General features: G+C 39.1%; 1 pseudogene; it reads right to left on the bottom strand.

Annotated features, from left to right (window-relative positions):
• Positions 1–14,316, bottom strand: part of LOC145010521 (uncharacterized) — a 66,953-nt pseudogene extending 52,637 nt beyond the window's left edge.
• Between the last annotated feature and the right edge of the window lie 4,264 nt (positions 14,317–18,580).

Here is an 18,580-nt window from a genome sequence, read left to right as displayed (position 1 = left end):
CAGCCAACAGAGGCTCGGTCCTCGTGTGCCATAGCCAACAGAGGCTCGGTCCTCGCCTAAGAAGCCTCTCTTCTTGGTTTCGGTTCCTAAAGCCTATTTTTCTTGTTTTCGCCCCGTTTTGAGCCGTTTTTGACCCGGTTAAGGGTCGGAATGACCCGAATGATTCCAAAAAGTTACGGGAAACTTTTGAGAGAGATTTGGGAGAGATTTGACATTCTTGGAGAGATTTCTCATACAGAGAGATATTTGAGAGAGATTTCACATACTTGGAGAGATTTGGAAGAGATTTGATATTCTTGGAGAGATTTCTCATACAAAGAGATATTTGAGAGAGATTTCACATACTTAGAGGGATTTGGGAGAGATTTGACATTCTTGGAGAGATTTCTAATACAGAGAGATATTTGAGAGAGATTTCGCATACTTGGAGAGATTTGACATAGAGAGAGATAGGGTGAAAACGATTGAGAGAGGTTCCATGTGGGATAGTTGTGAGTGTCCGGCATCGCAATGCATGGTTCGTGAACCCTGTTAAGCCTTGTTTAAGGATCTTACACACTCCCGATGAGTATGCAACATTGTTTTATCGGTTTGGGCCGCCACGTACCACAGTTTTAGGTTAAAGAGATCTAGTTGTACGTACTTTTCGATTTATGATTTCTTATCAGAATAGCGAGTTGTTTAGTAAATACTGAACATAAGTCCTAGTACACAAGGGTTAGTTGAGCTGACCAGTTTGACTTGTTGACTTTATTTGACTTTGAATTGACCAGAATTTGACGGTTGTCACATCATCCCCCGTTAAAGGGAATTTCGTCCCGAAATTTTGCACTTCGAATGGGGATCCAAGAATTTAGAGGAAAGATGGGGGAAACTTTTCGGAGTGCAAGAAATTGATTATGGTGAGGAAAAACTCGCCCGATGTCACATGATTATTACTATGCATGCTTTAATCAATGCTAGATTTATCATATAAAGAAATTAGGGTTTTAAATGTCGATGTTAGAAACACGTACTGATATTTGCGGGCAGTTCCGGGGTGGTTTCTCCCTCGGTGATTGCAAGCACCCTTCCACCACCACCGGCATCTCTTGTTCTTGGGCATTCCCTTTTAAAGTGACCCGTTTCTCCACACTTGTAACAGGTTGGGCTTACTCCAAAGCCAGGGACCTGGTTGATGGGTCGTGTTGGTGCCTTACAGAAACGAACAGTGTGCCCCTCTCTGTCGCAGTTTTTGCAATGCATCTTTCGGCAAGCCCCGGTGTGATGGAAGTTACACTTGTTGCATTTCGGAAGTGTTCCAACGTATGGTTTCATGGGAGTCGGCATGGTGAGGGTTGTGGCAGCATGAACAGCAAGGATCTATTGCTTCTTAGCGAGGCCTTGGGCTGATTGGTCCTTCTTGTTGTCCAAAAACTTTCTTTCGTTGTTCCCTCCTCTTGCTTAGGTAAGGGTGGTTGTTATAGTGTCATGGTTGGCATGATGGTCAATGAGTTGTTGTGCTAACTCCTTGGCGTTGTCGAAGGTAGTTGGTCTTGAGGCCAGCATGCTATCTTGAATTTCGGGGGACAATCCCCAGAGGTATCGCTCCAACTTTTTGTCTTCCGGGGTGACCATAGCGGGACAAAGGAGTGCTAGATCACAAAATCGGTTGGTGTAAGTTGTAAGGTCGGAGCCTGCCATTCTGAGATTCCATAGTTCTTGCTCCAGCTTTTGCACTTCACCTCTTGAGCAATATTCCTTCAGCATCATCTTCTTTAAGTCCTCCCAACTTAACGAGTTAGCCACTGCAAGCGTAAGCGACTTAACTCTGCCGTTCCACCAAGTGAGAGCTCTTCCGATGAAGGTGAATGTCGCGTACTTGACTTTGCTCGCTTCGGGGAAAGCACAAATCTCAAAGATTGCTTCGGTTCTCTCGAACCATTGAATTAGTGCGAGGACACCCCCACTTCCATCGAAGGAATCGGGTTTGCCATTTGTGAAGTCCTTGTAAGTGCATTCCCTTGTGCGTCCTGCACTATCCCCGTGGTTAGGGTTTGTGGCTCCAAATCCAGCACCACCAATGCTATTTGTGCCAATTTGTGACATTGCAGCTACCACGGCTGCTGTTACTGCAGCTTGGAACATTTCGGCATCAAACTGAGGAGGTGGCGTCGGAGGTGGTGGCGTTGTGCTGCCCGAAGGTCTGGGTCTTTTCCTTGGTGGCATCGTTCTGTCATGAGTTTGCAAAAAAAAAAATGATCAGATGGTAAGTTTCTACTAGTAAAGACAAGTCAGTTGTTATAGAATTAGATTTTTCCTGCATTATTCTCCGATTTAAGAATTCCTTATATATAATTCATAAAGGAAGTCCATATGAATGAACTTCATGAGTTAGTAAGTTTTGTGGTCTCTCTTAAATTTTTCACGAGTGTGCTCAAGGCGATTGGTGCGGATCGTATGTATTCTTGTATTTGCATCAACCTCTGCGATACTATGGAGAGTTGTTCTACCCTGAATCTCGTTTCGGGCAACTCTACGGACCAGGATTGAAAAAAAAAGTTTCTATCTGCTGAGCTTCCTTCGTTTATGTTGTAGAAACTTCTTTCTCTATTAAACGACATATGTTGGTCTTGTTCTTCGCTCCCGGTTTCCAAGCACTCTACCCAAGGAGGCGTCGGGCCTTGAAAAGCCGGTCGAGGGTTGGGATTCGGAACAAGAGTCATCGGGGTTAAGTTCTCCACTTCAGGGTCGGAGTCAGAACCATCAGCATAGCCTTCAATTTGGTGACCATTCCCAGGGGTTGGGTAATCATTCTCTGGCTCCTCTCCGAGCCATTTGGTATTGTCGTGGTTAGGGTAGTACGGGTCGTCGTGTGGATGGAATCCAGCCATGATATCTTCGCAAGAAATGGGGATATAAGAAATAACTAAGCAAACGTACTAATTAGCTAATTATATGATGATCTTTATCAGGTACTTCAACATATTGTTTAGTGCATACTAGTTATATGTATTCGGGACAGGATAGACCTTCGAATAAGTGACCCAAACTCTAAATCCCCAATCCAACGAGAACAGGACGTAAAGCAAGATCCACAGATTCTAAGTCTATGACGTCCTAGATACATATAATTTTAATGTATCCCCTAAGCAATTATTGACTTATCGATAAAAATCTATTTTGTTCTCAGATAAGTAATTATAATAATGCCAAAATACCCCTATGGTATTTCATTGTGGTAGTGTTGGTAAGTTTTTAGACTTGTTGCCACATCACAACCATTCTTGGGCATATGCTAATCACTCCTCGGACCAGCATAGTTGATCAAGCTATGCCACTCCCAAGACTGACCATACATCCCCAGGCTTACCTGTGATATCCAACAATCATTACTTTTGTTTTGTCCTAAAATGATGCTGACCTTAGTATGTATGCATGCATGTATACTTTTAACAAAAGCTATTTATTCCTAAAGGTATAGTGGTTTTGAAATCTTAAAATCAGAGACCTTAGTCCCAATGCATTTATAGTTTGTATATCTTATGTGGTTCGATATACTTAGCTCACTATAAACAATGCTCTGATACCAATCTGTCACACCCCCAAACCAAGGATGGCGGAAACGTCCAGGGGTGGAGGACTTCATGTACAGTATCACAACAACGAATATAATAGTGCTCGAAGTAAATACAACCACCATAAATATAATTGAAAATTTTACACCAAAGTATATGTTTACATGTTTCAAAAGCAATTACATTATGATGACAAAAATAAATTGTTGACGGTTTAACGTCCCATCCTCAAAGCGATGAAGTTTTCCTGTTTCACTGATTTCCTGAGAATACAAGTAGTTTTGAAAAGTGTCAACAATTAAGTTGGTGAGTTCATAAGAGTTTTGTTTGAAGTAGAAACCGTTTTTCCTTGTAAAATCGATATAGTTTGATTTGCAGAAAATCCAATATTTTCTTAGTTAAGTGTGAATAGGAATATTCCTTTATGATGCATTAATGAACCCTAGAATGACCCGTAGAGTTCCTCTATAATCATCCAGCGTATATAAGTTATATAAGGTTTAAATTAGATAAAACGTTGAATATAGTGGGTCTGCCCTAGGTCCACAACCAAACAAGGAACAGGAGATGAGGCAGGCATCACTAATTCTAGGCCAATCGAGACAAAATTCTTATAAGACTCAAACATGTACGCTCAGCGATTATAGTTGAAGTCTAACAGTTCTAGATGCAATATAGTTTTAATATCATAATAACTATCTTAAGTGAACCTGGTACTTTGTATCGGTACCCCCTTTTTGTATAAAGACCCGACACTTTGTATTTGTACCCATTTTTATATAAAAACCGACAGTTTGTATTTGTACCCCTTTTTCGTATATAAACCCGGCACTTTTTATTTGTACCCCTTTTTGTATGAAAACCGGCACTTTGTATTTGTACCCCTTTTTCGTATATAAACCCGGCACTTTGTATTTGTACCCCCTTTTGTATAAAAACCCGGTACTTTGTATTTGTACCCCCCTTTTTGTACAAGTATGTTATGTAAATGATCATAAACTATACCTATTATAGTTTATTAAAATGTTTGAAATGTATATGTACCCTAACTATACCTATTATAGTTTAGTATATTTCTTTGTGGTGTTTAAGAATCCCACTCTATGTAAGGCAAACGTATGGTACGATATAACTATGATTAACTTGCTTTGTTTTGTACTATTGATTATGATGGAGGATTCTTATAAATTCAGCAAGTAATTTCCTATTATATAAATATATCATGACAAGAAATACATGTAAAATATGAAGTTATCAATGATTTAACACTTTGCTCAACATGTTACAAAGTGTTTTGATAGTTAGAAGCTGTTAATTAATTCTTAGTCTTTCAGCACTGTTTTAGAAAAATCATACGAAGTCGAAAACTAGATCCGTAAATTCTGAGAGTTCGCAAAATGTGTCTAGTTTACTCATAATTTTTATCAAGATTTTTAATGACTTCAAATTTGGATGAAAAAGTCCATAATCACAGACTGGTCCGGATTAGTGTTTGAAATGATAGGCAGTTTTGTAAAATTCACCATAAATTGTAGAAAAATCGTATGGAGATGTGCAAGTAGTCATTTTAAAGCTAAGAACTTGAACTATTTGAACCTTGTACAGTTTTGAAAAATAAAATATTTAAGTTGTCCAAAACAGTCCATGAATGTAGTTGAACTTTTCTGATGAAGGCTGTTAGAAAAATTTAGTTATGTTCTTGGTGTTTTAACTTGTATTCCCCCCCCCCCCCCCCCCTGAAAACTTGAGAAAACATGAAAATGTAGGGGTATGAACTCACCTTGAGTGATTTCAGTAGATAAATGTTGAAGAAGAGAAGTGTTCAACCCAAGAACACTTGAAGAATCACTTGAAGATTTGAAGCTCTAACGCTAATATGATGGAGTTTGTGTAAGATATTCATGATTTGAGTAGAATGAAGTGAAATAATCATAAGGAGGATGAATTATACTTACTAAGAGTGGAAGAACACTTGAAAATCAGCCTTGAATCTCGAAATTGGAGTGGGAAAAGTTTGAGAGAAAAGTGGTGTTTGATACTTAGTGAAATGAGGGCAAATGAGAGAAATGAGGAGAGAGGATGTTTGTTCCAGCTCTAAAAACGTGAGAATGAGTGTAAATTGAGTGTGAGGGACATTGAAGTGACCTAGGTAAGGTGGGGAGGTGTGGTTAGTCAAAGAGTGGGTGTGGGGTGGTTGCTTGTGACATTGGATAAGACAAAGTCAACACTCCACCTTTAATAATTCACCCATTTGATTTTTATTATTTATATAATGATTTTCATCAAAATATGTTTAAATTATGAATATTTAGAGTTTATTATGTTAAAATATAATTTTTGGAGAAAATCCCGCTTTAAAATCACGAAAAACGGGCTTAAAATGTTAAAAATATCAAAAATGGGCTAAAAGTGACAAATTTCCGAATTCTGGCCGAGGTTCGGTCTTCTGATGCTGAACCGAGAGAGGGGGAGGCAGAAACCGAGAGGGAAGAAGAGGGAGAGTAGGAACCGAGAGGGGAAAAAGGAGAGAGAGAGAGGGAACCGAGAGAGGAGAAGAGAGACCGAGAGAAGAGAAGAGAGAGCAGAGACCGAGAGGCGGGAAGAGAGCGCAGAGACCGAGAGGCGGGTAGAGACAGAGAGGAGAGGAAGCGACAGAGAGGCGGAAGGCGAACAGAGAGTGCGAGAAGCGAACAGAGGCAGAGGCTCGGTCCTCGCGTGAAACAGCCAACAGAGGCTCGGTCCTCGCGTGCCACAGCCAACAGAGGCTCGGTCCTCGCGTGCCACAGCCAACAGAGGCTCGGTCCTCGCCTAAGAAGCCTCTCTTCTTGGTTTCGGTTCCTAAAGCCTATTTTTCTCGTTTTCGCCCTGTTTTGAGCCGTTTTTGACCCGGTTAAGGGTCGGAATGACCCGAATGATTCCAAAAAGTTACGGGAAACTTTTGAGAGAGATTTGGGAGAGATTTCTCACACTTGGAGAGATTTGGGAGAGATTTGACATTCTTGGAGAGATTTCTCATACAAAGAGATATTTGCGAGAGTTTTCACATACTTGGAGAGATTTGGGAGAGATTTGACATTCTTGGAGATATTTCTCATACAGAGAGATATTTGAGAGAGATTTCACATACTTGGAGAGATTTGGAAGAGATTTGACATTCTTGGAGAGATTTCTCATACAGAGAGATATTTGAGAGAGATTTCACATACTTGGAGAGATTTGGAAGAGATTTGACATTCTTGGAGAGATTTCTCATACAAAGAGATATTTGAGAGAGATTTCACATACTTAGAGGGATTTGGGAGAGATTTGACATTCTTGGAGAGATTTCTCATACAAAGAGATATTTGCGAGAGTTTTCACATACTTGGAGAGATTTGGGAGAGATTTGACATTCTTGGAGAGATTTCTCATACAGAGAGATATTTGAGAGAGATTTCACATACTCGGAGAGATTTGGAAGAGATTTGACATTCTTGGAGAGATTTCTCATACAAAGAGATATTTGAGAGAGATTTCACATACTTAGAGGGATTTGGGAGAGATTTGACATTCTTGGAGAGATTTCTAATACAGAGAGATATTTGAGAGAGATTTCGCATACTTGGAGAGATTTGGGAGAGGTTTGACATAGAGAGAGATAGAGTGAAAACGATTGAGAGAGGTTCCATGTGGGATAGTTGTGAGTGTCCGGCATCGTAATGCATGGTTCGTGAACCCTGTTAAGCCTTGTTTAAGGATCTTACACACTCCCGATGAGTATGCAACATTGTTTTATCGGTTTGGGTCGCCACGTACCAAAGTTTTTAGGTTAAAGAGATCTAGTTGTACGTACTTTTCGATTTATGATTTCTTATCAGAATAGCGAGTTATTTAGTAAATACTGAACGTAAGTCCTAGTACACAAGGGTTAGTTGAGCTGACCGGTTTGACTTGTTGACTTTATTTGACTTTGAATTGACCAGAATTTGACGGTTGTCACAGATAAGTTCGTGATCGTGTTCATCGACGATATTTTGGTCTATTCGAGAAGCGAAGAAGAGCACAGTCAACACCTGCGGCTAATATTGGAGACGCTAAGATCCGAGAAGCTTTACGCCAAGTTTTCAAAGTGTGAATTTTGGCTCCGAGAAGTAGGATTCCTTGGCAATGTGGTAAGCAAGGAAGGAATACATGTGGATCCCTCAAAGATCAAGGCCATTGAAGATTGGTCAGCACCTACAACACCAACAGAAATTCGATAATTTTTAGGACTCGTAGGCTACTACCGAAGATTCATACAGAATTTCTCCAAGATTGCTAAACCCCACACCACCCTGACTCAGAAAGGCGTGGTGTTCAAATGGGAAGATAAATAAGAAGCTGCCTTCCAGACACTGAAGCAAGCTCTATGCAACGCACCAGTCTTGTCTCTTCTGGAAGGGACTGATGACTTCGTGGTATATTGCGATGCTTCAAATCAAGGCCTCAGATGCGTGCTTATGCAGAGAAGGAAATCCATCGCTTACGCATCAAGGTAACTTAAGAGCCACGAAGTTAACTATACCACCCACAACCTCAAATTGAGAGCGGTAGTGTTCAGCTTGAAGATCTGGAGACACTACCTCTACTGCACGAAGTGCACCATCTTCACCGATCACAAAATTCTTCAACATATCCGCAATCAAAAAGAGCTCAACATGCGACAAAGAAGATGGGTAGAGCTACTAAACGATTATGAGTGCGAAATCCGTTATCATTCGGGTAAGGCTAATGTTCTAGCCGATGCCTTGAGTAGAAAAGAATACTCGGGTCACTGGGTGAAGTCACTAATGATGACAATCCATTCGCACCTGTTCACAAAAATCAAGGAAGCTCAACGTGAAGCCTTGAAACCCGAAAACGTGACAGGTGAGGCATTGAGAGGGATGGATAAAAACCTCGAGGTCAAGGAGTACGGAGCACGAAACCTCATGAACCGGATCTGGATACCAAAGTTCGGTGGGTTCCGAGACATTGTCATGAACGAAGCACACAAGACACGATATTCCATCCATCCAGGTTCGGATAAGATGTGTCTAGACCTCAAGAAGTTGTACTGGTGGCCAAACATGAAAGCTAAAATTGCTACCTATGTGGGCAAGTGTCTGACTTGCGCCAAGGTCAAGGTAGAATACCAGAAGCCATCAGGACTACTACAACAGCCGGATATACCCGAGTGGAAGTGGAAGCGGATAACCATGGATTTCATAACCAAGTTACCTAAGACATCGGGTGGGTTTGACACCATATGGGTAATCGCAGACAGATTGACCAAGTCTGCGCACTTTCTACCAATAAAGGAAACCGACAAGATGGAAAAGTTAATCCGGACATACATCAAGGAGATTGTACGACTGCATGGTGTACTAGTATCCATTTTCTCTGAACGAGATAGTAGATTCACCTCACGATTTTGGCGGTCCTTACAGAAATCCCTGGGAACTAGGCTAGATATGAGTACATCCTATCATCCGCAAACCGACGGGCAGAGCGAGCGCATAATACAGACGTTAGAAGACATGTTGAGAGCCTGTGTGATAGACTTTGGTAAGGCGTGGAATACTCATTTACCACTTATCAAGTTTTCCTATAATAGCAGCTATCACACTAGCATTGGAGTCGCTCCATTCGAAGATCTCTACGGTCGCACGTGTAGATCACCTCTGTGTTGGGCTGAAGTGGGGGATACTCAGCTAGCTAGGGGGCAAGTCCCTGATAGCATCCTTACTGGGCCTGAAATCATAAGGGAAACCACAGAAAAGATCGTTCAAATTCGGGAAAGACTTAAGGTATCTCGTGATCGACAAAAGAGTTACATAGACAAGCGACGCAAACCTTTAGAATTCCAGGTCGGAGACCGGGTATTACTAAAAGTTTCCCCCTAGAAAGGAATGATACATTTCGGTAAACGTGGGAAACTAAACCCGAGGTACATCGGACCATTCGAAATCCTTGCCAGAATTGGTCCTGTGGCGTACAAACTCCGGTTACCACAAGAACTTAGTAACGTACACCCTACCTTCCACGTATCCAACTTAAAGAAGTGTCTGTCTGATGAGACACTTGTAATACCTCTCAACGAGATCAAAGTTAAGGAAAATATCCACTACGTGGAAGAACCAGTTGAGATTATGGATCGGGAAGTCAAAAGAACAAAAGAGTCGTATCCCCATCGTAAAGGTCCGCTGGAACGCTAAACGAGGACCTGAGTTCACTTGGGAACGCAAAGATCAAATGAAACAAAAAGACCCGCATCTTTTTCCTAACTCCTGAAGTCCCAGTCAAAACGTAAATTTCGGGACGAAATTCCCTCTAACGGGGGGATAATGTGACAATAGTCAAATTCGGGTCAAGTTTAAGTCAATCAAAGTCATCAAGTCAAACCGATCAAATCAATTAAACGTGGTATATTAGGGTATGTGTTATGTAAATACTATATAACTCACTATTTTAATGAGAAAACATCACTTGGAAAAAAATCGTGTGTTTAATTTTCCTTAGCCTTAGTGCTAAACAATGAACAAAAACGAGGAAACAATGTTACATACTCATCGGGAGTGTGTAAGATCCTTAAACAAGGCTTAACAGGGTTTACGGACCTTGCGTGGCAAAGCCGGACACTCACAAATGCCACACACGAAACCTCTCTCAATCGTTTTTACTCTATCTCTCTCTATTTAAAATCTCTCCCAAATCTCTCTTTGTATGAGAAATCTCTCCAAGAATGTGAAATCTCTCCCAAATCTCTCTTTGTATGAGAAATCTCTCCAAGAATGTGAAATCTCTCCCAAATCTCTCTTTATATAAGAAATCTCACCAAGAATGTGAAATCTCTCCCAAATCTCTCTTTATATGAGAAATCTCTCCAAGAATGTGAAATCTCTCCCAAATCTCTCTTTGTATGAGAAATCTCTCCAAGAACGTGAAATCTCACCCCAAATCTCTCTTTGTATGAGAAATCTCTCCAAGAATGTGAAATCTCTCCCAAATCTCTCTTTGTATGAGAAATCTCTCCAAGAATGTGAAATCTCTCTCAAAAGTTCCTTAAACTTTTTATAGTCTTTTCGGGCCATCCTGACCCTTAACCGGGTCAAAAACGGCTTAAAACGGGGTAGAAACGAGAAAAATGGACTTAAGGAGCCGAAGCCCCTCTCAAGGAGTCGAAGCCTTTTAGGGCCAAACTCCTTGGACCGAAAGCAGCAATGAACCGAAACCAGGACCAGCAGCTGAGAGTCGAGACCTGAAACCGAGACCTGTAGCCGAACCTGAGAGCCGAGACCTAGAACCAAACCGAGAGCCGAACCCGCCAAGAACAGAGACCGAGTCTCGGTCTTACTTCCCCTACTCTCGGTCCTCTCTTCCCCTCCCGGTTCCTTCTTCTACTTTCGGTCCTCCCTTCGCCTCTCGGTCCTCTTTCCGCCTCTCGGTCCTCTCTCTTCTCCTCACTGTCTTCTTCTCTGCTCTCGGTCCCCCTCTTCTAGTTTCGGTTACGATGACCAGAAGGCCGAAACTCCGGCCAGACTTTGGAATTTTTACATTTTTGGCCCATTTTCAATATTTTTCACATTTTTAGCCCGTTTTTCGTGATTTTAACGCGGGATTTTCTCCAAAAATCATATTTTTACATAATGAACCCTAAATATTCATAATTTAATCATATTTTCATTAAAATCCCCATTTAAATAATAAAAATCTAGTGGGTGAATAATTGACGCAGAGTGTTGACTTTACTTTACCTTATGACACAAACAACCACCCACATACCCACTCTATGACCAGCCACACCTTCCCACCTTACCTAGGTCACTTCAATGTCTTTCCCACTCAATTATTAGCCCTTCCCACGTTCTTAGAGCTGGAATAACCCATCCCCTCTCCTCACTTCTTTCATTTTATCTCATTTCACCAAAGACACAACACAACTTTTCTCTCAAACTTTATCTAACTATTCCAAGACTCCAAGGCTGACCTTCAAGCTTTACCCTTCCCTTGGTAAGTATAATTCATCCTCCTTGTGATTATTACACTTCGTTCTACTCCAATCATTGATTGTTTACACAAAATCCATCACATTAATGTTAGATCTTCGAACCATCAAGACATTCTCTTAGTGTTCTTGAGTGGAATACTACATATCTCCATCATCCATCTTCAGAAATCACTCAAGGTGAGTTCATAACCCTACATTTTCATGTTTTCTCAAGTTTTAGGGGGGGGGGGGGGAATACAAGTTAAAATACCAAGAACATAACTAAACTTTTCTAACAGCCTTCATCAGAAAAGTTCAACTCAATTCACGGACTGTTTTGGGCAACTTAAAAATTTTTGTTTTCAAGACTGTACAAGGTGCAAGTACTTCAAGTTCTTAGCTTTAAAATTACTCCTTGAAAATCTCCATACGATTTTTCTACAATTTATGGTGATTTTTACAAAACTGCCTATCGTTTCAAACACCAATCCGGACCAGTCTGTGATTATGGACTTTTTCACCCAAGTTGGAGGTTATTAAAAATCATGATAAAAATTATGAGTAAACTATACACATTTTGGGAACTCTCAGAATTTACGGATTTATTTTTCGACTTCGTATGATTTTTCTATGACTTTTCTAAAATAGCGCAGAAAGGTTAAAGTTAGTTAACAGCATATAAATTTCATAACACTTTGTATTATGTTGAGCAAAGTGTATAACAATAAGTTATTAATATTGAATGTGTTTCCTTGTTAGTTTATCATCATAAACTGAAACTTATTCATTCATGATAAGATTATTTATTCATTTAGAACACGAATATTAAGCTATAATAAGCATAGTTTAATGGATTCATAACACTAATGCATTTTCATAAAAGAGTTCTTATATATTACGAATGTTTTGGATAAACTATAATAGGTATAGTTTATGATACATCACATAACACACTCGTACAAAGAGGGTACCTTCATACAGAAAGGTTTTACACTCACGCACACTACACGTAAACTTGTTAACCTAAATTGTGAGATAATCTCTTTCTGTACGTCCGAGTGCGGGATCTAATTCCTGGTAGTTATAATCAGAGTCTCCTGGAGGGAGAACGTGATAGTTGTATATAGATCTATATTGGGTTTGACACACCACCCCTTGCTGCTAGCTACAGTGGGACCTGCAGGTCTACGGGTGACAAATGTCATTTCAGTTTCGCGACGCCTGAGAAACATCGTGGCAGGTTCATTCAGTCATAGTATGATTATAGCGACTCACATAGGGAGATAAAAATACATAAAGTTTACGGGATTTTTATAAAACCTAAAGGGGTTTTATGTCGATTTAAAATCACTTTTTATGTCAATAAATACAGATATTACTTTACACGTTCGGTTTTGGTATTTATGATTACACATCATTTGAAACCACATTTTATATGTTTAAGTATGGCCAATACTTGTTACTTCTCGGTCCTGGGATTTAGGACTACATATACAGATAGTATTAACAAACATAAGAATTTACAGGAATTTCATTCAATTCAAACGCGTTTATGTCAATTTAAACACATATCATTTTCTATTAGCAAGAGAGGTTACTAATACATTTTGGTCTTCGGTTATAAGACCACATTACACAAATTTTAAGGAAAATATCGGATTTTTCTTAAACAAACGTAACATTTACAAGGGAAAGACTTCTATTGAGTTCGAAAACAAAAACTTATGAACTCACCAACCTTTGTGTTGACACTTTTTCAAACAACTTGTATTCTGATATTCTCAGGTAATCACTAAACAGGTACCAAAGTGCGTTTTGAGGATGGGACGTAAGGTGTCAATATATCATGTTTTTGTTAACATATTGTAATTGATTTGGAAACATGTAACTCATACACTGATGTAACTTTTATAATTATATATATGTTGGTTGTGTTTGTTTAAATTCCTATTGCAATTGTGGTTATGATACTATACATGAAGTCCTCCACCCCCGGACATTTCCGCCATCCTTGGTTTGGGGGTGTGACAGCAGATTTCAAAGACTGCTTCGGTTTAAGGAAAATATCTGATTTTTTTGAAACAAACGTAACATTTACAAGGGAAAGACTTCTATTGAGTTCGAAAACAAAAACTTATGAACTCACCAACCTTTGTGTTGACACTTTTTCAAACAACTTGTATTCTGGTATTCTCAAGTAATCACTAAACATGTACCAAAGTGCGTTTTGAGGATGGGACGTAAGGTGTCAATATATCATGTTTTTGTTAACATATTGTAATTGATTTGGAAACATGTAACTCATACACTGATGTAACTTTTATATTTATATATATGTTGGTTGTGTTTGCTTAAATTACTATTGCAATTGTGATTATGATACTATACATGAAGTCCTCCACCCCTGGACGTTTCCGCCATCCTTGGTTTGGGGGTGTGACAGCAGATTTCAAAGACTGCTTCGGTCTTTTCTATCCACTGCCTCAAAAGCATCACCCCTCCTGTTCCATTAAAATTTCGGGGTTTAGCATTCGTAAAATCATTGTAGGTGCACTCCCTGGGGTGCCCATGACTCTCACTATAGTTAGAAAGAGGTGTTCCAATTCCTGATCCACTAAGGACAGGAGTATTGATTTGTGACATGGCATTCGCTACTACCGCAGTGACAGCCGCTTGGAACATAGCAGCATCAAACTGAGGAGGTGGAGGCGGTGGTGGTGGTGTCGGTGCTTTCCCACGATTGTTACGCCTGGGATTTCTACGAGGCGGCATGTTTCAACTATAAGTTGAAAATATAAAAAAAAATTGTTAAGAATTCAATAGTTATATAAAATGAATGTGTCTAATGAACTAAATCGCCATAGATCAACAACAGGTGATAGTATGAGTTTTCTGAATAGGCTAGATAACATGCCAAAATTACTGGTATTAATGATGTAATCAAGTTCGGGAAAAGGAGCTATCTGAAGGTCTTACATCATAACATAGGGGAAAATATTGGCAATTTAGGAGTCTAATAAAGTACTTGAAAGACAGGAATATTTTACAGAAAAATGCTTCATAAAGCACAGATAAGAAAGCCTATTCCTTAATTAAAAGAAAAGATGTACTAAACATCTTCTAACGGCGATGGGAATTCCTCGGGCGAACCCTAAGGTCTTCCATCTAACGAACCACTTCTTGAAGGTGTCGTTCATGAGCCCTCTGGCAAAGTCGAAGTTCTATGACTTTAGCTCAGGAGGCAGCTAGTTGTTGATGCAGAGTCTCATTGGTCCTCCTGGTTCTTTCCATTACATCTTCGAGATGGCCAATGCAGACCGTGTTGACACCAGAGTTGGCATTAATCTCCCCTACTCGGCCGATGGCTACTCGATTTTGTTCAACATTTCGAGCAATCCTGCGAACCATGATAGGTAGGGCTAGGTCAGCCGAGCCACCCTCGCTTATGTTGTAAAAGCTTCCGTCGCCGTTGTAGGGTAAGGGTTGACTTCATCGCTCCAACGATTCAAGTTTGTTGCCCACAAGGGTGTGGGACCTTGAAACGCGGTTCGGGGGTTGTTATTCGGGGCTTGACCTACTTGGGGTAGAGTCAGATCCATCCGAGAAGCCTTCTGTGAGGTGGTCATCTAAAGGGATTGGATGTTCATCTTTGGGCTCTTCTTCATGTTATCTACGTGAGAATTAGGGGTAATAGAATTAGTTTAAGAGACGTACTAGCTAAGATATTTATAGTGACACGAAATACTCCTATAGTATTTTAAGTTATGATTTGTTCTAAGGTTCTCATTGTAGTAGTGTTGGTAAGTTTTTAGACTTGTAGCCACATCACTACCATTCTTGGGCATATGTTAATCAGTCCTCAGACCAGGATAGTTGATCAGGCTATGCAACTCCCAGGACTGACCATACATCCCCGAGCTTACTTGTGATATTTAACAATCGTAATACTTTTGTATTTGTCATTATGACACTGATTTTAGTATGAATGCAGATATGTATACTTAGTTAAATATTTTATTATTTAAAAGTATAAACTCTTGGTCAGAGTGTTTTAATCCCAATGTGTTTATAGTTAGTATATCTTTTATGGGTTGATATACTTGATTCACTATAAACAATGCTCTAATACCAATCTGTCACACCCCAAAACCGAGAACGGCGGAAACGAGCTGGGGCGGAGGACGTCAGGCATAGTATCACAACACAGTAATATTAAATAAGCAAACAAACATCATCCATTGCATTAAATATATAATTTTAATACATGTGGGTTATGTGTAATGTAATAGACACCAAAAATGAAGGATAAAAGACGAGTCTTGTCTATGCTCCATCTTCTGAAAAACCTATCACCAGTACCTATCTACTGATGACCTGAGAATACAAGTTATTTTGAAAGCATAGATCAGCATTTAAGCTGGTGAATTCATAAGTACTTTAATATCTTTGATTTGTAAAACCGTAAGGAAAAGACTTGTAAATGTTTGATGATACAGTTTGTATAAGTGTGAAAACCCTAGGAAATCCTATATTTCCTACTAGTATAAAATGCAGTCTTCTACCAAGACCCGACTATTTTGTATGTTTGTTTCTTGTAAAAGTATGTAATTTTCCCATGTGTAACTATTATTATCAAAATATAGTCTACTTCATCGTTTATGTGAATATGTCACAAAGTAAAAGTAAAATGGAAACATTATATAAACATGTAAGTACTATCCTTTGGTACTAGGATAAACACGGCAGAGTAACTTGCCGAATAGTATTAATTATAGACATCCGTCGATGTGCATTTTCCCTCTATAGCTAACAGCTGGGTGTAGAATGGTTAGTCCTATGCTTATATAACCGTATCTACTCATATAATATGTAATAGTAACTCATCATATAGTATGTAATCGTATCTCTTCCTATAGTATGTAATTGTATCTCTTCATATAGTATGTAATACAATTGTATAGACTCATGAATGAACTGACTCTTGTATGTTCCATTTGTACTGAGAATAGTAGGTGGTATTTCCCAAACTATACCTATTATAGTTTGCTAGTAATGTAGCTTGAAGTGTCCATGTAAGTTTATACACCTTTGCTATACAAGGTTTTGGAGCTGAAAACACAGCCATCCTATTCAATTGCATATATATATATATATATATATATATATATATATATATATATATATATATATATATATATATACTTACTACATAAGTGTATAATCATGGTTTATATGAATACATAAGTGAAAAAGAGGTTTTGTAATCCATTTAAAGGGTTTGAAACAAGAAAATAATCATGACTTGATGTCAGTTTGTAAAGCGATTCAAAAGTAGCTTGTTTGATAAAACGGTTTGAAAGTATAGAAAATCCATCTATTTTGTAGTTATTAATCATATGTGATTGATATAATAACTATGATATTCAAATTATATTCCCCCCCCCCCCCATAAAAGTATTTAAAATCATGTAAGAGCATTTAAAAGGTTGTTTAAGGGGTATAAACTCACATGTAGTGAGTAGTTTGTTCAGAAGTGTCGGACAAGATGCTAGTTGTCAAGTAAGGACTTGAACACACACAATGATCCTAGTTATCATATAATAAACATATATGTATCAAATTAGTCATTTAACAACTAATTAATCAAGTTTAGACACCCTAGGACATGGAAACACTTTGATTCAAGTGCTATAGGTACCAAAGGGTTGCATCTAAGAGTTGTATGGCATTGCATTGGAGTTTATGGCCCAAGGACCACTCCTTATGGAGTTTACGGCCCATGACCATTTCCCGATGAGTTTATGGCCGTAAACTCATGGTACTAAGTTCCATTTTGTGTTTTGAGGCCTTATAAGTCATAATTGAGCATCAAATGATCAAGTCCAAGCCGTAGGAAAGCATTAGGGGCACAATAATACTACCTTGTAGAGTTTATGGCCTAAGGACCATATCCTTATGTTTTTACGGCCGTAAACTCTTATGGGAACATGTTTTGATTGTTGTTTAAGGTCTTACACATTTCTAGGAGGAATCATGGCTAACATCCAAGGCTTAGGAAGGGACTAAGGTCCATTTAACCTCATTTAGAGGAGTTTATGGCCCAAGAACATCCCTTGGCCGTAAAATCCATTGATCATGTGATTCTTGGTGATTTTCAAGTGTAAACAAGTTCATATTAAGCACACAAGAAGTTATGGCAAGTGTACTTACAAGATAGAATCTTTTTTGGGTGTTTAAGGTCCAAGAACACTAGTGTGTGTTCTTAGTGTTCTTGGTGTTTTGAAGAACACTTGAAGATCTAGTTAAAAGCAGTAATGAATGGGTGAAATGATGTATAACAACTAGATGTTAATTTGTAGCAACAAATCAAGTCGAGAAACACTTACGTTTTCGGAATATCGGGTGAAGAACAATATGCTAGTTGAGAGAGAATGGGGAGTAAACTAGAGGGTGGAAGTGGGAAATGAACCAATTAGGGAGTAAACTCATGTCTAAGACATGACTTCACGGCGAAGCTAGAGTTCATGGCCCAAACTCCCTTTGTTTGGCCATGAACACCTAACTAAGGTGTTGGTTTTTCATTTGCTATCCCGGTATTCTAGAAATCATTCCCTTTTTTCCGTTCGTTTCAAGAATAAACCCTAAAAGCACTCAAACATACTTTTAAATTGGCTAATTGTTAATTAGAAATGTAATTGACTTTTAATTGAAGTCATTGACCTTGGAGTTTGTCCGAATGAAAATTTTGGGTTGTCACATCATCTCAATCCACTGAGGCTGAGAAAGTGGTTCATGACAAAGAGCTTAATGATGATGATATAATGGTGTCATATGTTGATCTTCAATTTGATCCTGAGGAGGAGAATATTCCTTATGAATTAATCATGCCAGGTAAAAAGTTCAAGATCATTAACTCAAAATTTAATTCTCTTCTTTAGATACAAGCAGATACAAGAGGAAATCTCTTTCTGTCTGGTGTTGAAATGGAATATTTGATGAATCAATAAACTCGCTTACGAAACTTGGTTGAGGGTAT

This window comes from Lactuca saligna, chromosome 8 (assembly GCF_052625555.1).
Source record: "Lactuca saligna cultivar CGN05327 chromosome 8, ASM5262555v1, whole genome shotgun sequence".
Classification (NCBI taxonomy): Eukaryota; Viridiplantae; Streptophyta; class Magnoliopsida; order Asterales; family Asteraceae; genus Lactuca; species Lactuca saligna.
The sequence above is the reverse complement of the archived record's forward strand: the minus strand, read 5'-3'. Positions and strand labels throughout refer to the sequence as shown.